This window comes from Tachypleus tridentatus, chromosome 6 (assembly GCF_004210375.1).
Source record: "Tachypleus tridentatus isolate NWPU-2018 chromosome 6, ASM421037v1, whole genome shotgun sequence".
In the NCBI taxonomy this organism is placed as follows: domain Eukaryota; kingdom Metazoa; phylum Arthropoda; class Merostomata; order Xiphosura; family Limulidae; genus Tachypleus; species Tachypleus tridentatus.
The window spans coordinates 163,321,073-163,345,979 of NC_134830.1; the positions used below are offsets into that span (position 1 = coordinate 163,321,073).

Sequence of the window (24,907 nt, forward strand, 5' to 3'; positions counted from 1 at the left end):
TTTTCAAGTATCTTGTCTTCATAGTAGTCTTATTTTAGTTTCTAACATTACTTGAAATAAGGAATGCAGGCAAAAGTCCTCTGTTTTCAACCTGTATTTTCCTTTATCAACTTTTAATTATTTTGCTTCCAGTACAGATGTTTAAATATTCCTAATTTTATATAGTTTTCAAAGTATTTTCTTTGTTCCCAGCTTAATATTTTATTTCATACCAGTCGTCTCGAGAATACATTTTTACTTCAAGTGGGTTTCTCGTCATCACGAAAGTTTGCAAAATGTAATTGCTTTAAAAATATAAGTGCCATCTATTAAAACATAAGATACCTAACTTCAGATGCTGTGCTACGCTTATACTTGTTTGGTATGTTTTAGTTTAGTAATTATATCCTTCTAATTCTTAATTCTTTATTATCTCGAACTTCTACCTCTATTTTTTAAAACATATTATAAATTTACGTTTAATATGCTAAACTTTACAACCTACTGCCTAGATGGCAGCACAAATTCAAAATGTGTTTAAATAAAAATATACATCGTATGTATACCAACTAAAATTGTTTCTTCTTCTGATGCATTGGCCCGGCATGACCAGATGGGTTAAGGCATGCGACTCGTAATCTGAGAGTCACGGGTTTGCATCCCCGGCCGTCCAAACATCCTCGCCCTTTCAGCCGTGGAAGTGTTATAATGTTTGATCAATCCCACTATTCGTTGGTAAAAGAGTACCCAAGAGTTAGCGATGGGTGCTGATGACTAGCTGCCTTCCCTCTAGTCTTACACTCCTAATTAGGGACGGCTATCGCAGATAGCCCTCGAGTAGCTTTGCGCGAAATTAAAAAACAAAACTGATGATGCACTAGCGATAACTGGTATTGATTTATTAAACCTATATGAGTTGTATTAAGTATAAAATAAGATATATCATCGTAGCAAATTATTTTGAGTAAAAGAGTAAAATTCAATTGAATAAAATTTAAAAACTGTATGAATAATTCTCAAATATATATTTACATAATTTTTAAAAAGTGCATTTAAATCCCAAAATATAATCAAATGTTATAAATTTGTGGGCAAGTTGGTTTTATACCGTAAGTCTTTCAAGAATAACTTTAATCTCTTTTTTTAGAAAAATGTAAGAAAAATTAATCTGATATTCATCTTGAGGAATGTAATATAACAGAAGCAGTTTTAACACATTTTTAAAAATAACGTAATGACATTAGCTAATAATGTCATTTATTTGTCGAATGCCAAATGCGAATTATAAATTTTAGGTAAAAATCATTGAATATTTTTAAAATATTTCTCAAAAAATGTATCTTTAAAATGTTTATAGTCCTTGTAATTATTTGCTTCAAGATAAAAATCACATTTTAAAGCAAATTTCCGCGTTTATTGAACATTTCAAAGATATTTTCACTGCGAATTAGAATTACACCACCAGAAGGCTAAAACATGACGTCAAACCTGTTAAAGTGGTTCAATGAACGTCAATTCTTAGATTTATGTGTTTAAGTTTCAAACTTTCTCTAGTTAGCTTTTATGAAATTATGCTTTTCCAGTAACCGAAATATTAGCAGTATAATTTCATCATTTATAAAATATCTGTTTTATTTATTAGTGCTATTTCCAGGTTTGAAAACTTCGAATAATTTAAATGTAAGTAAGAACAACAATGATAATGAGCGACTGGTACTGTTGTGTCGTGCATTTGTAAGCTAAGTGGCTAAATGTTTTAAATCTTCTTTCTAGTCATAACACTAATTTTAAAACATTCTACTTTTTGTACAATTAACATGGTATTCTTTGGAAAGTATATGGTAAAAATTACCTAGTAAAAAAAAGGTCTAAGCATAGAACATAATCATAGTACTGGCAACTAAATGTTCGCAAAGTTTCACAGAGAAACGAAGTGAGATTGAGTATTAGGCTTAAAAATAGAACTTACAAAAGGGTTCATAAACCTAATAACAACAATATTATTCAGGCCTAGGGATAAACATATTTCACATTGCAGATATAATTCGTAATCTTAAAATGCTAATTAAGTTTTGCTTTGCCGAAAGTAATTTCCTTTCGCCTTTGAAGGGCGTAACCTAAGCGTGATTATGAAACAAAGCAGGATTCATGGTAAGTTGGAAGTTACTGTTATGTTTTACTGTTTTGTAGTGTTATAAAAGTACTTGGACTTTTCCAGAAAAGTAACTAAGAAAGGAAAACTTCTTAAACAACCGGTTTCGTAACTTAACCTGATTCTCTTTCCTCCTTTTACGTTTCGAGCATTTCTTTATATCTAACTTTATTTTTATTTTTAATTTTGTAAATGTTATATTGAAAATATTGGTTAAAATAAATGATTCCAGCACTTTGAAATAGTTCAGGTAAAATAAGTTATTTACCTTCAAGATATCAAGTTTGATTATGAAGTTGACGATTTACCATCATGTGCAAATATATAAATTATGTTTGATATTCTTAGACAAACAAGATAGGTACGTTCTGCATCACGCATAATAGCAAAATGCTTTTAGGTTTGCTAAATTATGTATGTTTGTGTTTTGTGGTTACATTTTATCAGAAACGGCATATTTTAATGTTTTTGCAATAATCAAAATTGCCCAATATAACAAAGACAAGTCTCAGGTGTGCAAAGACGTATAACCTCATTTAAATTTCATTTCGAGTTGTCAATATATATATATATATATAATCAATGACAAATTTAAATTTGTTGGGCATAGAGTAACGTTCGCATGTCTTCCGGACAGCGTATCTGAGAGTTGAAGATTCGAATCTCACTGCCAAAAACGAACTAGGGTTGTAAATTCATCTTAAAAATTCGAATGACAACCCACCTATTCGGTAAAATAAGAACAGCCAAAGTGTTGCTTGATGGCTAGTGTAACGGACTATGACTTTAAGGATTTATGGTTCAAGTTCCGTTGTTGTAAAATATTTCGCGCTTTAGGGGAATGAGTGCCTTATGAAAGTGATTTTGGACTAAACAGTGATACCAGTTACGTGTGTAAACGTGAAACGATCTAGTAGAGACCTGTTTGTTGTGACTGCCCCATTCTTCAACAAAAATGTGATTTTACAATATCAAATACCACCTACGATTTCGAAGAAGGAATTGAAAGTTTTGTGTTTCTTTTATATAAAGATGTGTGAAAAACGTTACTCCCTAATAACGCCCTCTGCCCGGCATGGCCAGGAAGTTAGGGCGTTTGGCTCGCAATTTGAGGAGCGTGGGTTCGAATCCTCGTCCTATCAAACATGCTCACCCATTTGATCGTGAGGGGGGGCTATAATGTGACAGTCAATCCCACTATTCGTTAGTAAAAGAGTAGCCCAAGAGTTAGCTATGGGTGATGATGACCAGCTGACTTCCCTCTAATCTTTCACTACTAAATTAGAAACAGCTAGCGCAGATAGTCCTCGTGTAGCTTTGCGCGAAATTCAAAATAAACCAAACCAAACTCTAATATATCATTACTAGATTAGGGACGGCTACCGCAGATAGCCCTCGTGTTGCTTTGCGCGAAATTCTAAACAAACCAAACAAGGGCCTCCGCTTTACCATTGTGGAATTACGTTTAGTAATATCTTCTGGAAGAACCAGAATAACATGTTATCAAAATCTCGTTGTTCGTGAAAGCCAGGAGATGTATTTATTTTTATTTCAGGGAAAGAAGTGTTTCAGTGCTACAGTGAGACTTTAATAAAGTAATGAAGGGAGTGGAGAATGTTTGTTTAGAAGACATAAAAATGTTGAGAATTTCTGTTACTTAAGATGGCATCTTTAATTTATGTGGTCTTGTTTTCAGATTAATCGACGAGTTTTGAATTCGTTATACGAAGGTAAACTGGAGATAACTGGACAAGAAATGAGTTTATAAAAACGTACCGTATAATTTGTTCAAGCATTACTGGTTTGTAATTTTCCCATCTGGTAGCAAAGACAAGAAGCCAGTTTTGCTCTCTAAATGCTGACACCTCCCTTCTAACTTCATAACTATAAGAGATGAGCAGAGCAAGGTGTGGTGAAGACAATTGTAGGGTGGGACAGTCCAACACGCCAGATTTTACGATTAATTTCAGGTTTCGAATCTTCTTGAAGTCAAGGTTAACCGGACGATTACCAGGGTTTTGCCTCCGTTCCAATGTTCTTTGTGGGTTTTTTTTCCTTCTGACTATTGTTTCAATGTTAGAACTAGATCCTTATAAGGTCATCGCGTCTTCTAAATTAAACCAAACAGGCTGAGACGCTCGCATTTTGGTAAAATTAAAGCGCGCCTGTACCGTGTGCTCTTACTCAAATATATTCGTGTGTATGTGTGTTTATGAGAGCGAATATGTGAAATAAAATTATGAAAGTAAGGTTTTCTTAATTATTTACAGATGGAAAAAAATGTAAGTACTTCTGACGTAAAACGAAGCCACGTGGTCTGGAGTGGCAAGGTTTACAAAAAGATTATACGATTTCTTGGGATTACCAGATTGTAAAATAAAAAGACAGGAAAATAACATTATTCCCTCCAGGATACACAACGATTATTAACACCAGTAACAAGACGACAAAATATTCATCACATTCTACCGGCCCGGCATGGCCAGATGGGTTAAGGCGCGCGACTCGTAACATAGTACTTTTTTTTTTCATGGCAGTAACAACTGATGGGAAAAAAAGAATAATAGAAGGAAAATTGTTTTAAATTTCCGCCAAACAACTGAAAGTTGTGTTGTATTTTTTCGATAAGAGAGCAATATTTATTTGTGTAGAAAATTTGTTGAATTTTAATGTGTTATTTTATTGTGCCGGAAGTTTTATTCAAGTTAGATTTGATATAAATATATCGAATGTAAAACGATTAATCAACTTAAGTGTCTGTGTTCTATAATCTGATTGCGAATTTCTGGACTAAGTTACCAGTGATTTAAAATTCGTGACAGGACTTGAGATTTGATGGCTATAAAAGTTGGATTAAGAAAATCGCTCGTATAAAGAATGCAGATCATCAGCAAAGTTAAAAGTGATTTGGTTGAGAGAAATTAATCAGAGGAAGTTCTAAACGTGATGAAGTCAATGTGAAATCACAAGTACAGGGTGGCCCAAAAATAGATAATTAATAATGTGTTTAGATTAAAATTAAAGTATACCGTAGATAATTGATGGCCCGCCATAGCCAGGTGGTTAAGGTACTCGACTCGTAATCCGAGGATTGCGGATTCGAATCCCCATCACACCAAACATGCTCGCCCTCTTAGCTGTGGGGGTGTTATAATGTAACGGTCAATCCCACTATTCGTTAGTAAGAGAGTAGCTCAAGAGTTGGCGGTGAGTGGTGATGACTAGCTCTAGTCTTACACTGCTGAATTAAGGACGGCTAGCGCAGATAGCCCTAGTGTAGCTTTGCGCGAAATTCAAACCAAACCAAGATAATTGATAATGTATTTAAAGTAATTAAAATGACGTATACAGTTGATAAATGATAATTTATTTAACGGCACTTTACACATAGCATTGAATCATGGGAAAATTAATCCTGCATGTGTTCAAATTCAAACCCGTCGTTGTTCACAGTCCTAGAGTCTACCTTTAATTTCTGTCCCTCGTCAGCCATTATCTTCTTATCATCCAAAAACAATGTAATACGTCCAACACATACAATTCAACAGATTTTGCAACTCAAGACTATTCAACGAATTCAACAGATGCAATTGTATACCTACTTTTGGACCACTCTGTATAAGTAAAACAATCCAACTGATTCGAACATACACGATTAAAAGAAACAAAGATGGATCTCAGGACAGCTGGTATGTGTATTAACACTTTCACTAATAAAACAGAGAACAGTCTTCTTAGGTCATCTTCAAGTTAACAAATCTTTGTTAAAATTTGTAAAGCAGAGAACAACGTTTCATCTTCAGGTTAACAAATATTTGTTAACCTGAAGATGACCTAAGAAGGTCGAAACGTTGTTCTCTGCTTTATTAGTAAAAGTGTTAATACCCATGCCAGTCGTCCTGAGATACATTTTCAGTTCAAGTGGGTTTCTCATCATCACGAAACAGAGATGGAGTTGTGACCACCTTTGTTAGAAGGACCTGCAAAATTTTGAGTTAAAGAATTCGATTGAGGAGTGACGATAACTGGACCTAGAACATTCTGAAGTCCATCAATAAGAGGATTTTTATGGATGTTGTTGAGGGCTATTGGGTTATAATTTTCTTAAAGTGTAATGCGGTGTGGAGAGAGTGTAATGGAAATTAGTGTGTTTAGAATTTAAATCCCCAAGTACCGTCCTTTCACGAGTTTTAGACAATATTTTATAAATCTCTAACATCGAGCTTGGAATTAGGTGAGGAATATAAGGGAATTAAAGTAAAAATTGGTAAATTTTAATACTGTCATTCTGTAAAATATGTCCATTTGAAGATTCGATGTTGTTTGTTGAGAACTATAAATGGAAGAGTAAACTAGGGCAACGAAACGTCTTGTAGTTAAAGGCAGGAATAACGAAAACTTCGGAGTACTGAAAGAAGAGTTTATATTCATGAGAGTTTCTTTAATTACAGGTGTCAGACTATTTGGTTACAAAGACAAAACATTTCACATTTTTGTAAATGAAACCCGCATTCTTTACTAACTTGCAAGGTGGTTAAAGGTCATCCCTATATGTAAAAAAAAAAAAAAAAAGCATTGAGGGAAGAAGAAACGAGATTGTGAAAGTGATGCTTCATTTATTGGCACTAGATGTAAATGTGATACCTACAGAAATGTTGCCACAACAAGTTGTTTCTGAAGGATCTTACGGGTTGAGAGATCATCATGACCACATCAGCCACAAAGGGTTCGTAAACAAAACATTTGCTGCCTGTAGAGTGTGTAATTGATTTGTTCGAAGCAATAAGAGCATAGTATGATTTAAGAGCATCATAGCGATGGGTGGATAATACGTTATAAGATTTTTTAAAACAGTATAAAGATGAATTAGACAAAAAAAAAACAAAGTTTCTTTTGGGTAATTGAAGAACTTTGAAGATAATGACTGGAATGTTTTTGACAAACTGAATATGATTGTTTGGGTTGTGTGTTTGTGTGGAGTTCGAACTAAAGAGCGACTTGGTTTTTACCTAAGCATCCTTTATGTGAATGATACCGTATGGTTGCCTGAGCAGTTGACACATGTGATATCTCTCTTGGATTTTAGACATTCTGAAACTGAGTGTCATCTAAATTTGATTAATACAGTCTGTGGGTGACTGAACCACTGGTAGTTGTAAAAGCGATTGAGTGCATTATATTAAAACGATTTTGAATGTGCAGATTAGCAGGTCACAAGAAACACAACGTTCGATATAAAATCGCGGTGGACATGTATCAGAACTATATTTTGACGTTCTTTATCGTTTGGTAGATAGTATGATGCCATCCGAAATTTATCACTTTTGGAAAAGGAATACAAGTATCCACTCTGACGCAAAGTATTCATACGATTAATCATAAAATGTGTTCAAATTGAGGGTTCAGAATTTCCGGAACGAGAATATTTCTTATATACTGTGAAATTGGCAAAGAAAGGCAACTATGGATGACCATCAAGAAAGAGACTTAAAAAAAGTCGTACACACCAGCCGCGTTCGTAGCAAATGAGAATCTACAAACATAAGAGTTGGTGGCAAAAGCTATTCACTTGCCTCAGACAACAGTATGTAAATAATTATTAAATATTCCTAACTGTAAAAGTAATTTTCGTTTCATGTACGCGAGTTGCTTCCGTGACACATTTATTCAACTATTAAATGTCGTTTACTTCAAACTGCTAGATAATAAATCAGATTTTCATACTCGAAGGCTTAGAAGATAATCTTTTCAGGAACTCTGCTAACGTGAGAAAGATACATTTAACATCGGTACATAGGGCTTGTGCACAAAGGTTGAAATATAAATGTTGACATTAGTGTCATTCTGGTAGTCTGGTGAGACATCTAACTGATGATTTATTTGAAATTGGGCTATTTTAAAATCTGTATCAGTGAAGCGATTTTAACTCGAGCCTTGAAGAGAAATCATAACAGTCTATAATTATATAACCTGTTCTTTCTCAGTGGAGGTGATCCCGTAGACCTTGCCGAAATTGATTTCTTTTTCTAAGTTCCTGCCATAATTCAATGATGGGCAAAATTTGAAGGAAACAAGCCTGAAATTAAATTGCTTGTCTGACTTTCTGGTGTGTAATAGTAACAGCATATGTATTTAGGTCAGTCCTGAAGACTTAAAATTCCTTCCGGGTATTCTTCACCCTCAACGTAAATTTGTATAATAGAGAGTGATGCGAATGAATAAGGTTTAAATATAACTGTAGAGATCTGATGATGCTGTGATTGTATTGTCATTAGTGTTTTTAATATACTCTTGCCAAGCAATAAGTGACCCATGCTCATTCGTGTGTATATATAGTGAGATGTAAGTTTCCAAGTTGGCCAGAAGCCAAGGTGTATGAAAGAAAGGGCGATAATTGGTAGTTATTGTTGTGATTTTTGTTATAAATTTATTTATTTTCAATTGTAGAAATCTGATTACTTCCACGTAATATTAGTTTTATTGTTGAAAAATAAAGTGGAAAGCAGATTCATAAATGTTCTGTGTACTTCATGTGACAACCAGATCAGGAATCTGCGTGGTGAGTGAATTTTTCCTCCTTTGTAACAGAAGTAAAAGATTATTCTTGAGTAATTGAAAGAAACTTGCATGATTTTCAGTATATCAGTTCGGACTGTAAAGTAAAAGACAATATGCAGTTTGTATAAGTTTAACTTTTTATGTAGTTGTTTTTGAAAAAGGACTGACACGAAATATTCAGTTACGCAGCCATATTGTATTAAAGGTATAGTGAAGACCTTGTATGTTTTTAATATAGATAAAGGTTTACCATTCATGATCGGGCCCCTTTTACAGTTATGTAGTTTATTTTCTTCGTAGTTTCAAAACATTCTGATAACAAGTTAGCCTGTGGTCAAACTTGAATCTTGGTAATTTAATGACTTGTGATAAAGGAAGTTGGAGATTGAACGCTATCAATGTAGAGTTTGAGTACTTTTTCCTTATGACGATTGAAAGCGATTGTCTGTGTTTTGTTAGGGTTAAGACTAGCACGCCATCCTGGGCACTAAATAGAGAATACTTTGTCAGTTATAATATATGGATCACAGAAAGAAATCCAAACAGCTGTGTATTCCACAAGACTGTGCAGTTCTGGTAATTGGATTATTGAGGAAAAGAACATTGATGGCAAGTTGAATATTAATAAAATGTCTTATCATCGAACTGTGTGGAACTCCAGCATATATTTCAAAGATTTGAAAGGTTATCTATGATGTATAGTCTTAAACTAAAACGATTTTTTTAATAAGTTTCTATTTGGTTATAAGATGATATAATCCGTTGTGTAAGACTGAATCACAGCTTTTGTTTTCCTATGTTCGTCGTTATCAACGGACAATGACCATCTTTGACAGGACAACGAGTAATATTCCACATATTTCAACCAAGTGTCATCAAATTCCAATCATTTTTTAGTTATTGGGTGAAATATGTAAAAAATCGGCCCCAATGTAAACAGATAGGGTTCTTGTTTTTTTTGGATTTGCGTAACCTTCCAAAAACTAATTTCTTCGAAATTGGGTCACAGTTCCAATGGATACCAACTTTTGTCCAGATCCATTCTGCAGTTTTCGAGATATCTTATTGACACACACACACACAAACAAACACACATGGATAAAAACATAACATAGACAGCGGTAATTTTTAGCTTATCAAACGAGATGGTTAGCTGTTTGTCTTTTACTACTAGTATTGTGATTCAGAAATACAAACATGCTGTTTTCTTCAAGATTGGAGTTACTGTAGTTGTAATTTTTTCGAATAGTTTGCACATTCACCTGAGTAAGGTGATAGGGCTTTTCATTGGTAACGAGTTGATGCGCATCTCTACTAACAGTATGATCCAAAAATTCCACTTTTGTGCATATAAATCTTCCTGACAGATGATTCAATATCGTAACCATTATAAATAGTAAACTATGTACTTTTAAAATGCTTACATTCTGCAACACAAATTTTGTTCCTGGATAGTAAATGTTATTTCTTAATTGCTTATGTTGTAAAAATACAGAAACTGGTCATTATTCCCTTCAAACTTTACTTTTGTGACATGTATAATGAAATTTAGAAATTAACCTATTTTCCATGTAAAAACGGGCAAATTTGCACATTTACATTTACATAAGGTCCGAATAAAACAACATATGAATCAAGATTTACATGTATTTATACTAAAGTTATACAAAAAAAATGTTTAGAAGTGGGTAGTTTATCGAGATTTGGGACTGTAATCTAAACCACTTTCACGTATCAGCCTCCAAATATAGTCTCCCATCATGTTTTTGTTATACGCTTCTTGGTAGCAGCGTTCAAAGTCCAGTATATCTTGGTGGAAGCGATTGCGCTGCTCCTCTGAGGATGCTCCCATGTTTTCCTAGAATGTATCAAGATAGTTGTTGTTGTTTTTGACTTAAGCACAAAGCTACACAATGGGCTATCTGTGCTCTGCCCACCACGAGTATCGAAACCCGGATTTTAGCGTTGTAAGTTCGCAGACATACCGCTGTGCCACTGGGGGCTTATCAAGATGAGTGTCAAGGATATGGACTTTCAGGAACATCCTGCATCCCATTTTGCTGTAGTTCTTCACCAGATCCTCAACCAGTTCTACATAATTTTTGGCCTTGTTATTGCCCAAGAAGCCCCGAGCCACCGCAACAAAACTGTCCCAAGTTTTTTTCCTTCCTACTGAGCTTCTTGAGGAATTCTGTGCACTCAAGGATCTTTATTTGTGGTCCAACGAAGACACCAGCTTTGACCTTTGCCTCAGACAGCTTGGGAAAGAAATCTCGAAGGTACTTGAAGGCTGCAGACTCCTTATCAAGAGTTGTGACAAATTGTTTCATAAGACCCAATTTCATATGCAGTGGTGGGAACAACACCTTCTGGAGGTCCACTAGTGGCTCACACTTGATATTGTGCCTCCCCACAGAGAAGTCGGTCCGTTGTAGTGCGCTGCGGTATCCCTGCTGTCCCAAAGGCAAAGATAACAGGGAAACTTGGTAACGCCTCCTTAGAGACCCATCAGGAATACCACCATTTTGAAGTCTCCGAAAACCTCCCAACCATACTCATCAAACTTCAAGGTTTCTAGCAAGGTCTTCACGCTGTTGTATTCCTCTTTGAGGTGTACCGAAAGATATTTAAATTTTAAAAGCCTAAAATTTGTGTAATATAAAATCTTACTATTCAAGCAAGCAAAAATTATCCGTCTTACCTTCTAGAAGTTTTTATGCAGTGCTCGCAGGTAAAATGAAGTGTCCAGGTTTTGTCTTGATCCGCGACAAGCATGCCGAAATATGCCTTGTAGACTTCACACGTTTTAGCAGGTGCTGTCACAGAGTAATTTTTCACTCTTGTCTTGATAAATTGGCCACATACATAGTAGAATGCGTCTGGAGAATGCTTGCAGCTTCTTGATGCCACCTATGATAAAATCAGATAGGTTTATGTGTTCACTTAGGCAGCTAGAACTGAACTGAAGTGGTGAATAGTGAGCCCCTGTATATATATATATTACTATGGAAAGTTCTTGAAAATTCTCGTAAGTTCGAGAAAATTCTCTATCAGCTACTCAGCACTGAATCTACCTGGAATGTTCTGGAAAATGGGTAAATTTGGAAATTTCATTACCAATGTTACAAAAGCAAAGTTTGAAGAGAACAATAGGTCTTTTCCGTTTACTTTAAACATAAGCAAGTGGGAAATAACACTTTCTGCTCAGGAACAATAAAAAGTAAACATTTTGTTACACAGTGTTATTAAAGCATAAGATCCGACTCGGATAGCGAAACGTAGCTTCAACAGTAAGTATCACATGATCTGAGGGATCAGAATCCTACTAGATCCAATATAATGACCGAAAATTGACGACCACTTGTAGTTGATCTGTCTTTGTTAGTTTGTATGTTGCGCGTTAGTTGTAAATAAATGGACGTTTGTTCCTACTCTACTTGAGATTATACTGTTATTGGAAATAATCTTAAAAACAGTACATTGTAAATAAGAGACAAAGGTAAAGGACATAGTGGAAAAACACTGTCACATGCCATTTTCATGTTCTCAGCTGTAGACCTAAACGTGTTACCAAAACGAGATGTCATTGATGTAGTTCAGTTACGTCTGCATATGCAGCCTTTGTGGTGTAATCTCCATAAGACACTCAAAGCCAATGGTAACTTTACATAGGTGATGCAAGCCTTATACAAGTCTTTCTTGTGCTAAAATCGGTTTTATGTCAGTCCTCGTCACCCAGTTTGAATATCTGGCATCTAGATGTTCGATGAAACGTGTGTAACAAATGGGCCTCTTACAATGTGTCCAGTTCACAGTGATGCAAGTTATAGGATTCTTCTGATTAAAATCTTCCTTTTACCTGCCAGTAGCTACAGGAGACAGCCAAGCACTTTCTAACGTTGATTTGATCTCATTTACCATTTACTGTACTTCTGCATTGGCTACATACCTAATAATCGGAGGAAGCCTTTAGGGAAGTTTTGAAATCAAACATGCGTCACTCGTGATGTAACGTAGCTGTTGATAAACTCAGTTGGCGATCTTGTATATAAATAAATTGACATATTTCACCAACAAGTTACATAGATGGTGCTGCTGTGTTAAGTCTAGATTATCTACACATTCCTGAACTGGCAACCTCAGATATGTTTGTAACCATATATTTACGGAAATTATGACAAATGTAACCCTATCACTGTCATTAGCATTGGTTACTTCCATTTTGCATACCATGCCGATGAGCGTCCCAGCATGCAGCTATGTAACTAATCATCCATAATTGCAAAGCAACATCTGAACTTTGCCCATTGGGAACAGGTAACTGTCTAAACTAATGTTTCTTGCGTTTTAGACAGGCTGTTTCATGTATAGATTCTATAACTGCATTACGCTACGTCAGTGTACTAAACTGTCCATAGAAAAGTCATGAAACATTCCTTTTATATGCATGGATGCTTTGACTTCCTCTCCCACTACACTTGTACAGCCTATTCTTCCTGGTGTTAATCTAGCTGACACTGTATAACTGTACCACAGAACCTCAGTTCACAAATCGTACAGGTTTGACTGACCATTGAGCTCCAAATCCAAAGTACACCCGTTACAAAGATGCCAATACCAGGACTAAGGTTGATGGTAAATGTCTTTATTTTGTAAGCGAAACATCCTAGATGTGGTTGGAATGTGACCTCTTCACTCGTGTCTAATTTATCTCCATCTGCCAGAATGAAGTTTATGTCAAATCTGCAATACCTACCAGTGTTCTGGCTACTGCTGTATCAACCAGACATTTATATTGCATTATTGTACTCTTAATAGCCACATACCAAGGCCTGCTCAACTGTTAGAGAGCTGAGCCAAAAACAACACTTTTTGTTTATAAGCTTTGTTTTGCACTCACCAAAATCGATGGCTAGACCTGACTTGAAATCATCTAGTTTCCTGGAGCCGTAGCAGCAATATTTACTCTCTGCTCTTGGCTGTCTAGCGCATGTTACATCGTTTCTCAAAGCCTGTAGCTTTATCTACGTTGCAGCTTGTAAAGGTATGGGTAATACATCTAAAGGTGACTCAACATTCCACATCCGAAGTGGATACTTTGCTCCATCCTTCTAGGATGATGTCATGGCAAAGACATTAACAGAATACATTGTAGCATATAAACCATGAAAATAATAGGATAGTTTTCCCATTTCACAGCGTGATTTGTTGATCCTCAGCTGGTCTTGAACCTGTTTGATGTGAGTGCCTGGAGTAGGGTCGTCTGTTTGAGCAGAAGTCATTGCAGCTGTCACTACATGGTTTTTCTTATCTTTCACACTAGTTCAAAGCAATTGTTTTGTACTGAATCATCACAGAAACTAACTCATTAAGCATGGAAAGATCTCTGACGCTCAGGTTAAGCTGCGTAATTTCATTAAATGACCCTTCACAATAAAAAATCTGCTAATGAGGATATCTTCATGTTTAGTGAGACAACTACACAGTACTTCTTGTCAGGCATGTTATATAGGTCATCCACGTGAGCAAATGGTCAAACTTTTACGCCTTGGATTTATCCAAGTAATTGCTTTGTTTTTCGTTGAGTCAAGCTTCTGGTACCTAACAATCGCTCCTCATTCAAGTTATTGATGGAATTTAAGGTTGGACCATCTAAAACAGAATCGGACATTGTACATCCTGTTCCAGATTCTAACCATTTATAGATTGCAAGGTACTTTGCCTTGCCTTGCTCATAAGGAACCATGATATTGGCATGTCTCTCCCCCTCACAACTTCCCAACCATCACCCGACAAAAATGGCCCCTGCATCTCAGGTAGAACACTGTAGATGCTCTCGGGGACCCAACACTGAAGAGCAGTGAGATCTTGTTCTAGGGTGGATTCACCCAGAACTGGGCTTGGGTTATGCTGTCTGACATAAATCAGTAAGTCCTGTACGGGTCACCTCACTCAGTGTCAGTCTTACAAGATACCATTCTTTATTTCACTTTGCACTGGTGTCGATCCTCAAGTGAAGAACATGGGAAGCTGTTTCGGTTATTTCAGACATCGATGGTGATTCTTCCTGAGTCATTGGCTATAACAATTTGACCTCCACAGAACTGGCAAAAACGTTGAGTGAAAGAGAGAGATTTATACAAAAAGAAGGAAAAAAATAGACGTCCTGTTTTTAATATTAAGACCGTATGACTGTATAATTAATTTACTAATCAGACATGTCATATGTATGTGAATAAGTAATTTAAATAAATAGTTCTTCAACAAAAGGTTGTTGGTAGACATAAAAAGCATGTTTTTCGAGTTGTGATGTCATGATTAGGATATTGGTGTTCAAAACTGCGAAACTTGCAAAGCAACTTCTGAGCAACCCTCCTCTCAAAAGCCTTAATAAATCAGTTATACAACAATATCTAGGTCACATAAGGTTTCCATGCTTTTTGTCTTTTGTGATTGTCATCTGTCTTCTTTGTTCTAGCCGGCGTACATGAATATGTTAACCCTAATTAACATTTCTGTTCTACTCGGGTACGTGGCAATGTTGTACAAGTATAGACAATGGTTGTACGCCGTTGTAGTCATTAAAATATTACGTACACACAAGTGTATGTGCGTACAACTGAATGAATAAACTATACATTAAGTTACTGCAATATATTTATATTTTACATGATAAAACGCACAAGTTTTGAACACACTACTCCGCGTTGGTTCAATGATAACTCCGTGGGATTGTAGAGATAAATATTGTGGTTCAGTACCCCTACCTCGGTGGACACAGTGGATATAATCTATTGTAAAGCTTTGTGTTTAAACACGGACGAGAGTGAATACTTTACTTTCAGCCGAAAGGTTTTGACGAATTTTGATTGTCATCTACAACATGTAGAACTTGTCTTTGTGTAATTAAAGTGTTCTCTGAGTGTTTACTTCTTTATTGTTAATATACATATTATTAAAATAATTGCCCCACATTTAGTAATAAAACATTTCAAAGCTATTAAATTATTGGCCTGATATGGCCAGGTGGGTTAAGGCGTTCGAGTCGTAACCTGTGGATTCGAATGCCCGTCACACCAAATATGCACGCCCTTTCAGCCGTGGGGACGTTATAATGTGACGGTCAATCCCATTATTCGTTGGTAAAAGAGTAGCCCAAGAGTTGGCGGTGGTTGGTGATGACTATCTGCCTTCCATTTAGTCTTACACTGCTAAATTAGGGACGGCTAGCGCAGATAGCCCTCGTGTAGCTTTGCGCCTGAGCGTGTCTGATATAGACGTGCCACGAGGCAAGAAAAAAAAACACGAAAAAGTTAAACGATAAAACCTTGAAATATTATATTGTCCCCGGTGGCACAGCAGTATGTATGCTAACTTGCAATCTGGAAACCGGGTTTCAGTATCCATGGTGGGTAGAGCACAGATAGCCCATTATACAACTCTGTGCTTACCTTCAAACAGTTATCTGAAATATGACATCAGTATCCGAAATGTAGAGAATTACATTTACCCAAATTTTGACCATCTATATTTTCCGCCCTTCGTGTTTGTATTCATATAGTTTCGTACCCGTGTAAAACAAAAAAAAATCAAAAACCTTCATTTAGCTATATACAATCAGAACGCTTTAGAGATAAAACTAGGTCGTTTTTGTTTTTTTGTTTTTTTTAAAGACATTATAACAACACCGGAACGGATGTATAAGGCCGATCGTTTCCCACGTATTTTTCAGGGTGTGGAACAAGAAAGCGCAAAGCTTACTTTTTTCGATGAGCGTGACCCTAGCGACCTTGTCTTTATCAAACAGTGCGCTCAGCCATAACACGCAGCAGAACATCTGACGTCACAAAAATCCACGAGCCCTCATAACCGTATAGTTATGTCGAAGGACACCACATCAGAACAATAACAATTAAAGATTATTGTATCATATTTTATACAGCTTTCACTCGATGTTTTCAGCACTCGTAGAGAAAAACAAAAGTAAATACATTGTTGTCTACACGATAGCCTCGAAGATATATTTGATATCATCAAAAAAGTCTTGAACCAACTTACGACAACTAATTAATGTTGCGTCATGTAGAATAAAGACAATTACTTGTCACAAAACCACAATCGTAAAGTGAAATATCGTTGAAACTGTTAATTTGTAAAGGAATATTTAACTTCTAAGTTTTAGATAGAAAAGTGCCCTCTCCTCCCAGTGGCTCATTGGCAAATCTGGAGAGCTCAAAAGTTAATTCAATGCTAAAAAAACAATGTTCGATACCCGTGATGAGGATACTGCGTACCTTTGTGCTTAACTCTGAACAAACGTGGTTTAGTGAACGTTCTTTTTTTTTAATTGTAGATTTTTAGATTAAAAGGAAAAGCCCTAAGTATTAATTTTAAGTTAACAAGAGGGAATCCTCGATAGCCGCTGCACTTGAAGTTCTTTAAGGCAGGACTAGAGCAAATTAATCTGATACTTTTTTTTTCGTTTTTATTATCTATGTATGTTTGTGCCAGTCTTGGAGCACGTATGTCCCATTCGATTTTACTACTCATCAATACTTCTACTAAGCTACTCTGAAATTTAAATTGTTTTAGGCAGGATTAACGAAAATTAATCTATCAGACCTTGGTCATGGTCAAATACATCAAGCGATAGGGTTTGAATTCGTGCTCCAAACTGAAATTAGATCTGAAGTCGGTCAAGAGATGATAAATGTATGTCTCTTTTCTTGTGCGAAAGTCACATCGGACTATCTGCTGCGTCTACCAAGAGGGATTGAATTCCTGATTTTAACGTTGTAAATCCGAAGACTTACCACTGTCCCACCGGGGGACATGAGATGACGGAAGTCTGTACTTGAAAAACAAAACAACTCAACCGTCCTATGAGCTGTTAAGCCATGGCTTAAAATAATAGTTTAGTACCAATATTTTCTATAAAGAAATATAGTTGTATAAGGATATTTTGTTTCGTAAGAAACAAATCACCGTAGTAATCTTTATATATATATATATATATATATATATATATAAAACTTTTAGAAAGATTTAACTATAGGTCGAAATTAAAATTATTTTTATAAAAAGGCTATACAAACATACAACAATCATGAAATGGGATTGTTCCCAGTGTCAAAAATACAGTGAAATACCGAACAATTTAGCGTACAGGATAAAAATCTCTGATGACATCTAGAACAGTCTTATACACCCATATGGCTATAGATCTATTGATTTGTGACTAAAATACGCTAAAATAATTAATTGAAATACCAAGATATTGAAGTTAAGATGCGCTTATTGAATACTGTTGATGAATCAACATCACTAAACATATGCACCGCCCCTTCTGTGCCTCAGCAATGAATCCAGAAGCGTACGACGCTAAAATTCGGATTTCGATACTCATTATAGGCAGATTGCAGATATCTCTTTGTATAACTTTGTGTTTAACAACAACCAAACCACTGAAAATGTTTTTCTAGTTGCTACAAATGGAGTAACATGTATGTTTTTAAATTCAAAGTACTCAGAATTGGGCTTAGAGGTGTGTTGTTTGTTTGTTTGTTTTAAGGTGGGGGTTTAAATATCTTACGTATTTGTAGCCAGTCCACGGCCTCTATGATTTCTTTTCAAGGTAGTTCAAGAGAAACTACGTATTTCTTTGCAACAAGAAAATATCACATCATTATATATTTAAAAACGGCTGGTATGGATAGAGAAGGCACTAATAGAGGAGCGAACAACGTTTCGTCCTTCTTCGGTCATCGTCAAATTCACAAAGAAAGAAAGGGTTACTGACCGGTAGGTGAACACATATTTGAAGGCGGTTGTGTAATTGAGTGTATGAATGTAGAGGGCGTGCTTAGATGTTGGATATATTTATTAATACAGGTATAAAGGTGTTCCTTTGTTTCTCGTCACGGAAGAAAATATCTAGTCTGTTTCCACTCACAAAGGATCCTACTGCTAAACTTGTGCAATGTATTACACGTCACTGTATTGTAGCAGCAAATGGTCCTCTCTGAAGAATGAAGGAACCAGGGCTGTCCATTCGTACTTGTGGTTTTCCAAACCATAATTGAGTTGTTTTTAGTATGGACGTATAAACAATTTTCTGTAAAATGTATCTTTCACTTTTGACAGTAATGGAGACATGTACTTGAATGTGGAAAGTGTAGGCGCACAGTGGTATTGTGCCAGGGTTGGGAATCTCCACAAAAGTCGAAGTGACATGACCACCATTTGATAACTGATATCATTTCAATTTCAACCTGAAGTCTGTACTGTGTCTGTGGACACGTGATTGCTTATGCCACTACTTTGGCCTAACAGTTCGGTTTCTCATAATGTGTCCACGTCCTTTTTACTACGAACTGTATTTCTATCGATGAACTTATGTCATATTTCATCACTAGATGGCACTGATATATCATTGTGTGGAAATAAAGTTATTCCGAAATAGTCCAGCATTATGACAGCAGGATAAGTAAATACATGTTGAATTTTGGACTTGCATACCAACAGTAAATTATTATTTTTTTCTGTGGGACATTCTGCCAGACCCACCTAGACTGAGCTGGTTTTAGCAGTTCCTTCCTTATATTTTCCTTGTAAAATGTGTGTGTGTCTATCCAAACACTCCCACTTTGTAACTTATTCCTACACCACCGATAATAACGTAACATCCAAGAATAATATTATTTTGATAATGGAAATTATATGCACACCTTGATATTTTCTCGTGTAAAGAAAAAGATTATAAAAACTTCTAATAATAATTATAAAAAAATATCCTTTTTAATTTGTGTAATATCTGTACGTTCCCTCTTTTTTTTCTCCAATTCCTGATCGGCTTTGTCCAACTAATGAGAAATATTTGTCATTTGCTCTCAATAAATATAAAAATATATCAAGAGAGGGAGCCACTTTAATTTTGCCTTTGATTAATAATGGTCGACATAAATTCAAAATATGCATATTAGGGTTAAGGGTGGAGCTTAGATACGGAGATACGTTGCCGAGTTCGGAGCTGAATCTAATTACACAAATCAAGATTCACAATGAGTTTTAAATAGTTACCTCAGCTGCAGTCGTTGTGTGTTAAGGGTCTTATACGAAGAATAAACGGAACAATTATTTTAGGAACATTAGTATATTTTGTGACATTTACTTTTAAGTGTAAAAGTGCAATTAGTGCAACCGTTTACGATTTATTTTCGTACTCTGACAATGAGTGTTAAAGGAAGTTCATAGATTAAATGAATCAGTTGCGAACTGTGACAAAGTTGTTAATTACTATTATAATGCAAAGCACGTCACATAAAGCGTGTCATTGCCTTTTTATCAATTTGGAAACGACAATAGGCTTCGGTTTAAATGCATTTATGTTTGTAGGTAACTATAAATGTACATATATATATATATATATATATGTATAAAATGGGCAAAAATAACATGCAGCAGTAAGCTTAACTATTAATCTTGAAGTGAAACACTGAATATAAAGTAGATAGATTGTAGTAGATTCTGTCTTGCATTACGTGATTTGTCTTATCAGCAGGAGATTATTGTCTGACCCATTGCTTGGGGTAAATTACCATAAATATATAACTTGTATTTAAAAAAAAAAACAAGCCAAAAAAAAACTCTGAACTAATTGAAAAGATCTTAGGGTACAAGCTATAATGTGGGATTATAAAATGTACCCTAGGTTTTGGAGGTTACTGAAAAAGTAGTTCCCACGTTGCGGTGTGGATACACTGTTTTACCAGTCTGTAGTGAATCCAGTTGTTCCAGATTCAAAACAAAATTTTAATTCATAAAATAAATAAAAGAAAGGCAAGTATAAAAATTTAACTGACGCTGAATTTGGTAACAGCAATGGTGAGTGCAAGAGTTAACTTGTTCAGTGCCGTAGACGAGATAACTCGCCCAAGCCGATCGGTAACACAGTGCCACGGACGAGGTAATTAGGCCTGGCATGGCCTAGCGCGTAAAGGCGTGCGCTTCGTAATCTGAGGGTCGCGGGTTCGCGCCCGAGTCGCGCCAAACATGCTCGCCCTCCCAGCCTTGGGGGCGTTATAATGTTACGGTCAATCCCACTATTCGTTAGTAAAAGAGTAGCCCAAGAGTTGGCGGTGGGTGGTAATGACTAGCTGCCTTCCCTCTAGTCTTACACTGCTAAATTAGGGACGGCTAGCACAGATAGCCCTCGAGTAGCTTTGTGCGAAATTCCAAAACAAACAAACAAACAAACGAGGTAATTCGTTCTCAATAATGCCTAACTCCAACGCTAGGTGTCAGCACCATACATGCATTTGATCTACTTACAAATTGTTTCACTTTCGATCCAAAATGGCGTCACAAAAAAAGTTACAAAATGAAGAAGCATTAGAGTTGTATTGTAGCAACTGAACTATTTGGCAATCAACAGGTTAAGGCACACAAAAGTATAAAGATGACCTAGTAATTTACTGTTCGAGTTAAATCGGAAGTTATTTCTTGCCACTCCATGGTCTTTATGATTCCTGTTCATAATAGTCCATCGAGACACCGGACCTAATTTTGAATCTGGACAAAGTTTGGTATAAATACACCTGCCAAATGTCTCCCGAATGCCTTCTCTATTATCATGTTACTACAGTATCGTAGCTAGTAGTGCTTCCCTTGTATGTTGTCTGCTCGTCCATTATATTATCGATACCCAACGCCATAGTTGAACCGTCAATGAAACAGCCGTTCAACGACAGTTGCAATGAACTTGTCAATTGATTCCTGTCTTGTTAGTAAAAGATACAAGAGCTTGACTCATTTTGAAGATCACAAACGCCTAATGATTTTGATGCTTGTTGTCAATTTCGGGAATGGACTGTAAACCTTCACCTTTTCAATCCAGATTTATGAAATTCACTCCTTTTGGACACTAACTTTTTAGTTGTTGTTCCATGGTCCATGATATGTGCTTGCGATTCCTAATAGTCTTAACGAGTAGACAGTAAACATTGTGGTGTTGACTTTCCACAGTTTTGTTTAAGCCTTACAAGCCAGAATTTATCAAAAATATCAAGAATACGAAAACAGCATTCAAATTTGTGGGGGAGAGGTTCATTGAACAAGCACTTGCAATAAGAGTAACAGTGGTACTTCCATCTAGCCATCAGTCTGTCATAAAACATTTGATTTGCAGCTTTAAAACCTATCTGTCTTAAAGCGATCCATTCTCAATTACGTTTTCGTGCTTATTTTTGAGACTCAGTTCATTAGTGGCTCCATGAAAAACATATGTCATGAAAATAGCAAAAATATTGCAGTAACTGAAGATTAAAAAGAAACAAATCATGTCCTGTTATCATACACGAAAAATGTTAACCAGAGATCTCTCTGAGTTCACACAGATACGTAGACATTAACAATTAACTAATGCACATGACTGCATGTCGTTAACGAATCGCATATTAATAGCCTCTGACGTTAAACAAGAGAACTAGTTATTCAACATTAATAACAACAACAAAAAACAACCTCAATCATTCTTCATAAATCCGATTTAACGGAAAAATAAATTAATTAATGAGCCATACTAAAAACGTATTAAAATGTCTCGTGGAAAATATTTATTTCTACTAAATAACCTACAAATAAATATTTTCCACGAGACATTTTAATATGTTTTTACCTGTTCGCGTGTCGTAGGTAAGCGTGCCAATAAACACTATATCTATTCTTCACAAGACTTCACGTTATGTTTGGTAAAAATAATTATATACAATGTGATGAATTAACTTTTTTTTTTTTAGTTGTGTGACTGTGAATGGACAGGGTAACTTTGAATCCATAGTTTGTTAAAAATATATGTTTATCTTAAAAAGACTTCCACTTTGGTTATTTCAGGTGTTATCAAAAAGCTACCAAGTGGCTAGCCGATAAGACTAGAGGTAAGAATAAGCTACAACATCCACCGCCAACTATTGAGCTATGCTAATCGAATAGTGGGATCTGACTGTCACTCGTATAACGCACACAAATGGCCCCAAAACAAAGAGCACGATTCCATCTCATTGGCATAAGGATATTTGCATAACGTAACAAAAACCTTTATAAGAACAAAATTAAAAACTATTTTGTAGTTAAAACACAGAAAACTCCATTCGCTTGTTTTTCTTGTAGAGATAAGAGATAAAAAGGAATAATTGTGTCCATAATAACTAGAAAGAAAAAAAAATTTCTTGTATATCGCCATCTTTTTACAAAATGCTTTTGGACTGATTAAACATTTCCACAGCAGAGGAATCTTTCCTGATTGAAGAACATTGTTTAACTATTAAGAAGTGGCCCGGCATTGCCAGGTGGTTAGGGCGCTCGATTTATAGTCTGAGGGTCGCGGGTTCGAATCCATATCAAACATTGTCACCCTTGCAGCCGTTGGGCGTTATGATGTTACGATCAATCCAACTATTCATTGGTAAAAGAGTAGCCCAAGAGTTGGCGGTGAGTTGTTATGACTAGCTGCCTTCCCTCTGGTCTTACACTGCTAAATTAGGGACGGCTAGTGTAGATAGCCCTCGTGTAGCTTTGTGTGAAAAAAATACAAAAAACTATGAATAAGTATGTGACGCTTTTCTTGTTTTTCCATAAGCTTATGACCTGTAATTTAAACCCCAGCGTTGTTCTTTGAGGTTTTTTTGATTGTATAAACCGTGACCTCAGTCAGGATGGTACAATTCGTTGGCCTCTAGCCTGCAACATTCGAGCCTCTCTACCTCGATTCTTACTTAGTATAGACGATAACAGTGTTCTTCATAATAATGACCACTGCAGCATCAAGCGGTGACATCATCATGTGTGGTTTACTGATTTCTGTGGACTTTACACGTCCTTGACCATTAATGTCCAGCGAGTGCTCGTCCTCTTAACTTGATCTTAATGAGATGATAATAGTCACAACCATGTTTGTTTTTTGTCACAACGAATACAAGTACAAGCATCAACCTTGACCTCTGGCTAGTAATTACTTGTTTATTAATTTGAAGAAGTCCAGAATTGAAATATATATATATGAAATACTTTCCAAGTTATCTCCTTAAAAAAGAAGCAAAAAATGAAACGATTTATGAGCGAGCTTTTTGAGGAAATTAGCAACCTCGAATTCCACAAGTACTTGATGGAAAATATCCTTAGATATCTGTTTTCTACGATGAAAGTTAATACCGCTCACTTCCCACAGGGCCTGGCATGGTCAGGTGGTTAAGGTACTCGACTCGTAATCCGAAGGTCGCGGGTTCGAATCCCTGTCACACCAAACATGCTCGTCCTTTCAGCCGTGGGGACGTTACAATGTGATAATCAAACCCACTATTCGTTAGTAAAAGAGTAGTCCAGGAGTTAGCGATAGGGGGTGATGACTAGGTGCCTTCCCTCTTGTCTTACTGCTAAATTAGGGACGGCTAGTGCAGATAGCGCTCGTGTAGCTTTGCGCGAAATTCAAAACAAACACTTCCCACGGAGATAGCAAAAAGGGGACTAACTTGCGTTACTTCTTCCCTATTGCACGAAAACTTCCCTCGTTACACACTTTCCCGCGGTTCATAGAAACGCAATCAGACGTGCCTCTCATTTGCATTTAAACCTATTAGTTCGTGCACTAATTCAATATTATGGTTAGTTTTTAATGCTGTCAAGTCCATCTAATAACATTTGATCTCATGAAATCTATCAACAAAATAAGAGCAATGTTCTTTACTTTTGCCAGAGAAAGGGAATCTTCGTGGAGTTTGCTATTAATTTAAAAGTGAACAAATTTTATTTAAAATGACGCATGCGCAAAAGAAACAAGTGCACGACTATCATTATTTCTAAGGCCCGTAGGTATATTTTAATGTTACAGTTAAACTTAACTTAGATCTGTACTTGTCCGTTTTCTTGTTATGGTTTTTGGTTCGTACTTACCCACGTGGGTGCTCCGTGATGTCTCGTTTTTATTTTATTACATATTTATCAACGCGAAAACACAATATGTACGATGGTGATGAAATTAGAAAATAATCAAAAGCAGAGATATATTAAAGTTAGGATATCATAAAAAAAATGGTACGTGAGGTTGGGGATTAATACTATTTAAACTGTAATATGCATATGACAGCATATGAAGGCAGACAGGAAACTGACAAGCTTTGTCACCTGCAGGACAAAGGTCGTTTAATTGTCTTTTTTAAACTGTAA

The 24,907-nt window shown here is 36.0% G+C and overlaps 1 protein-coding gene and 1 long non-coding RNA gene across 7 annotated transcripts in view; one reads left to right on the forward strand and one right to left on the reverse strand.

Annotated features, from left to right (window-relative positions):
• The window catches only part of LOC143254330 (histone-lysine N-methyltransferase MECOM-like), a 207,551-nt gene that overhangs the window by 64,151 nt on the left and 118,493 nt on the right, over positions 1 to 24,907 (reverse strand). The window lies entirely within an intron of this gene.
• Positions 1,455 to 4,380, forward strand: LOC143251525 (uncharacterized). Its single transcript, XR_013028621.1, has 2 exons — positions 1,455 to 1,659; positions 3,828 to 4,380. It is a non-coding gene; the product is annotated as an uncharacterized LOC143251525 (long non-coding RNA).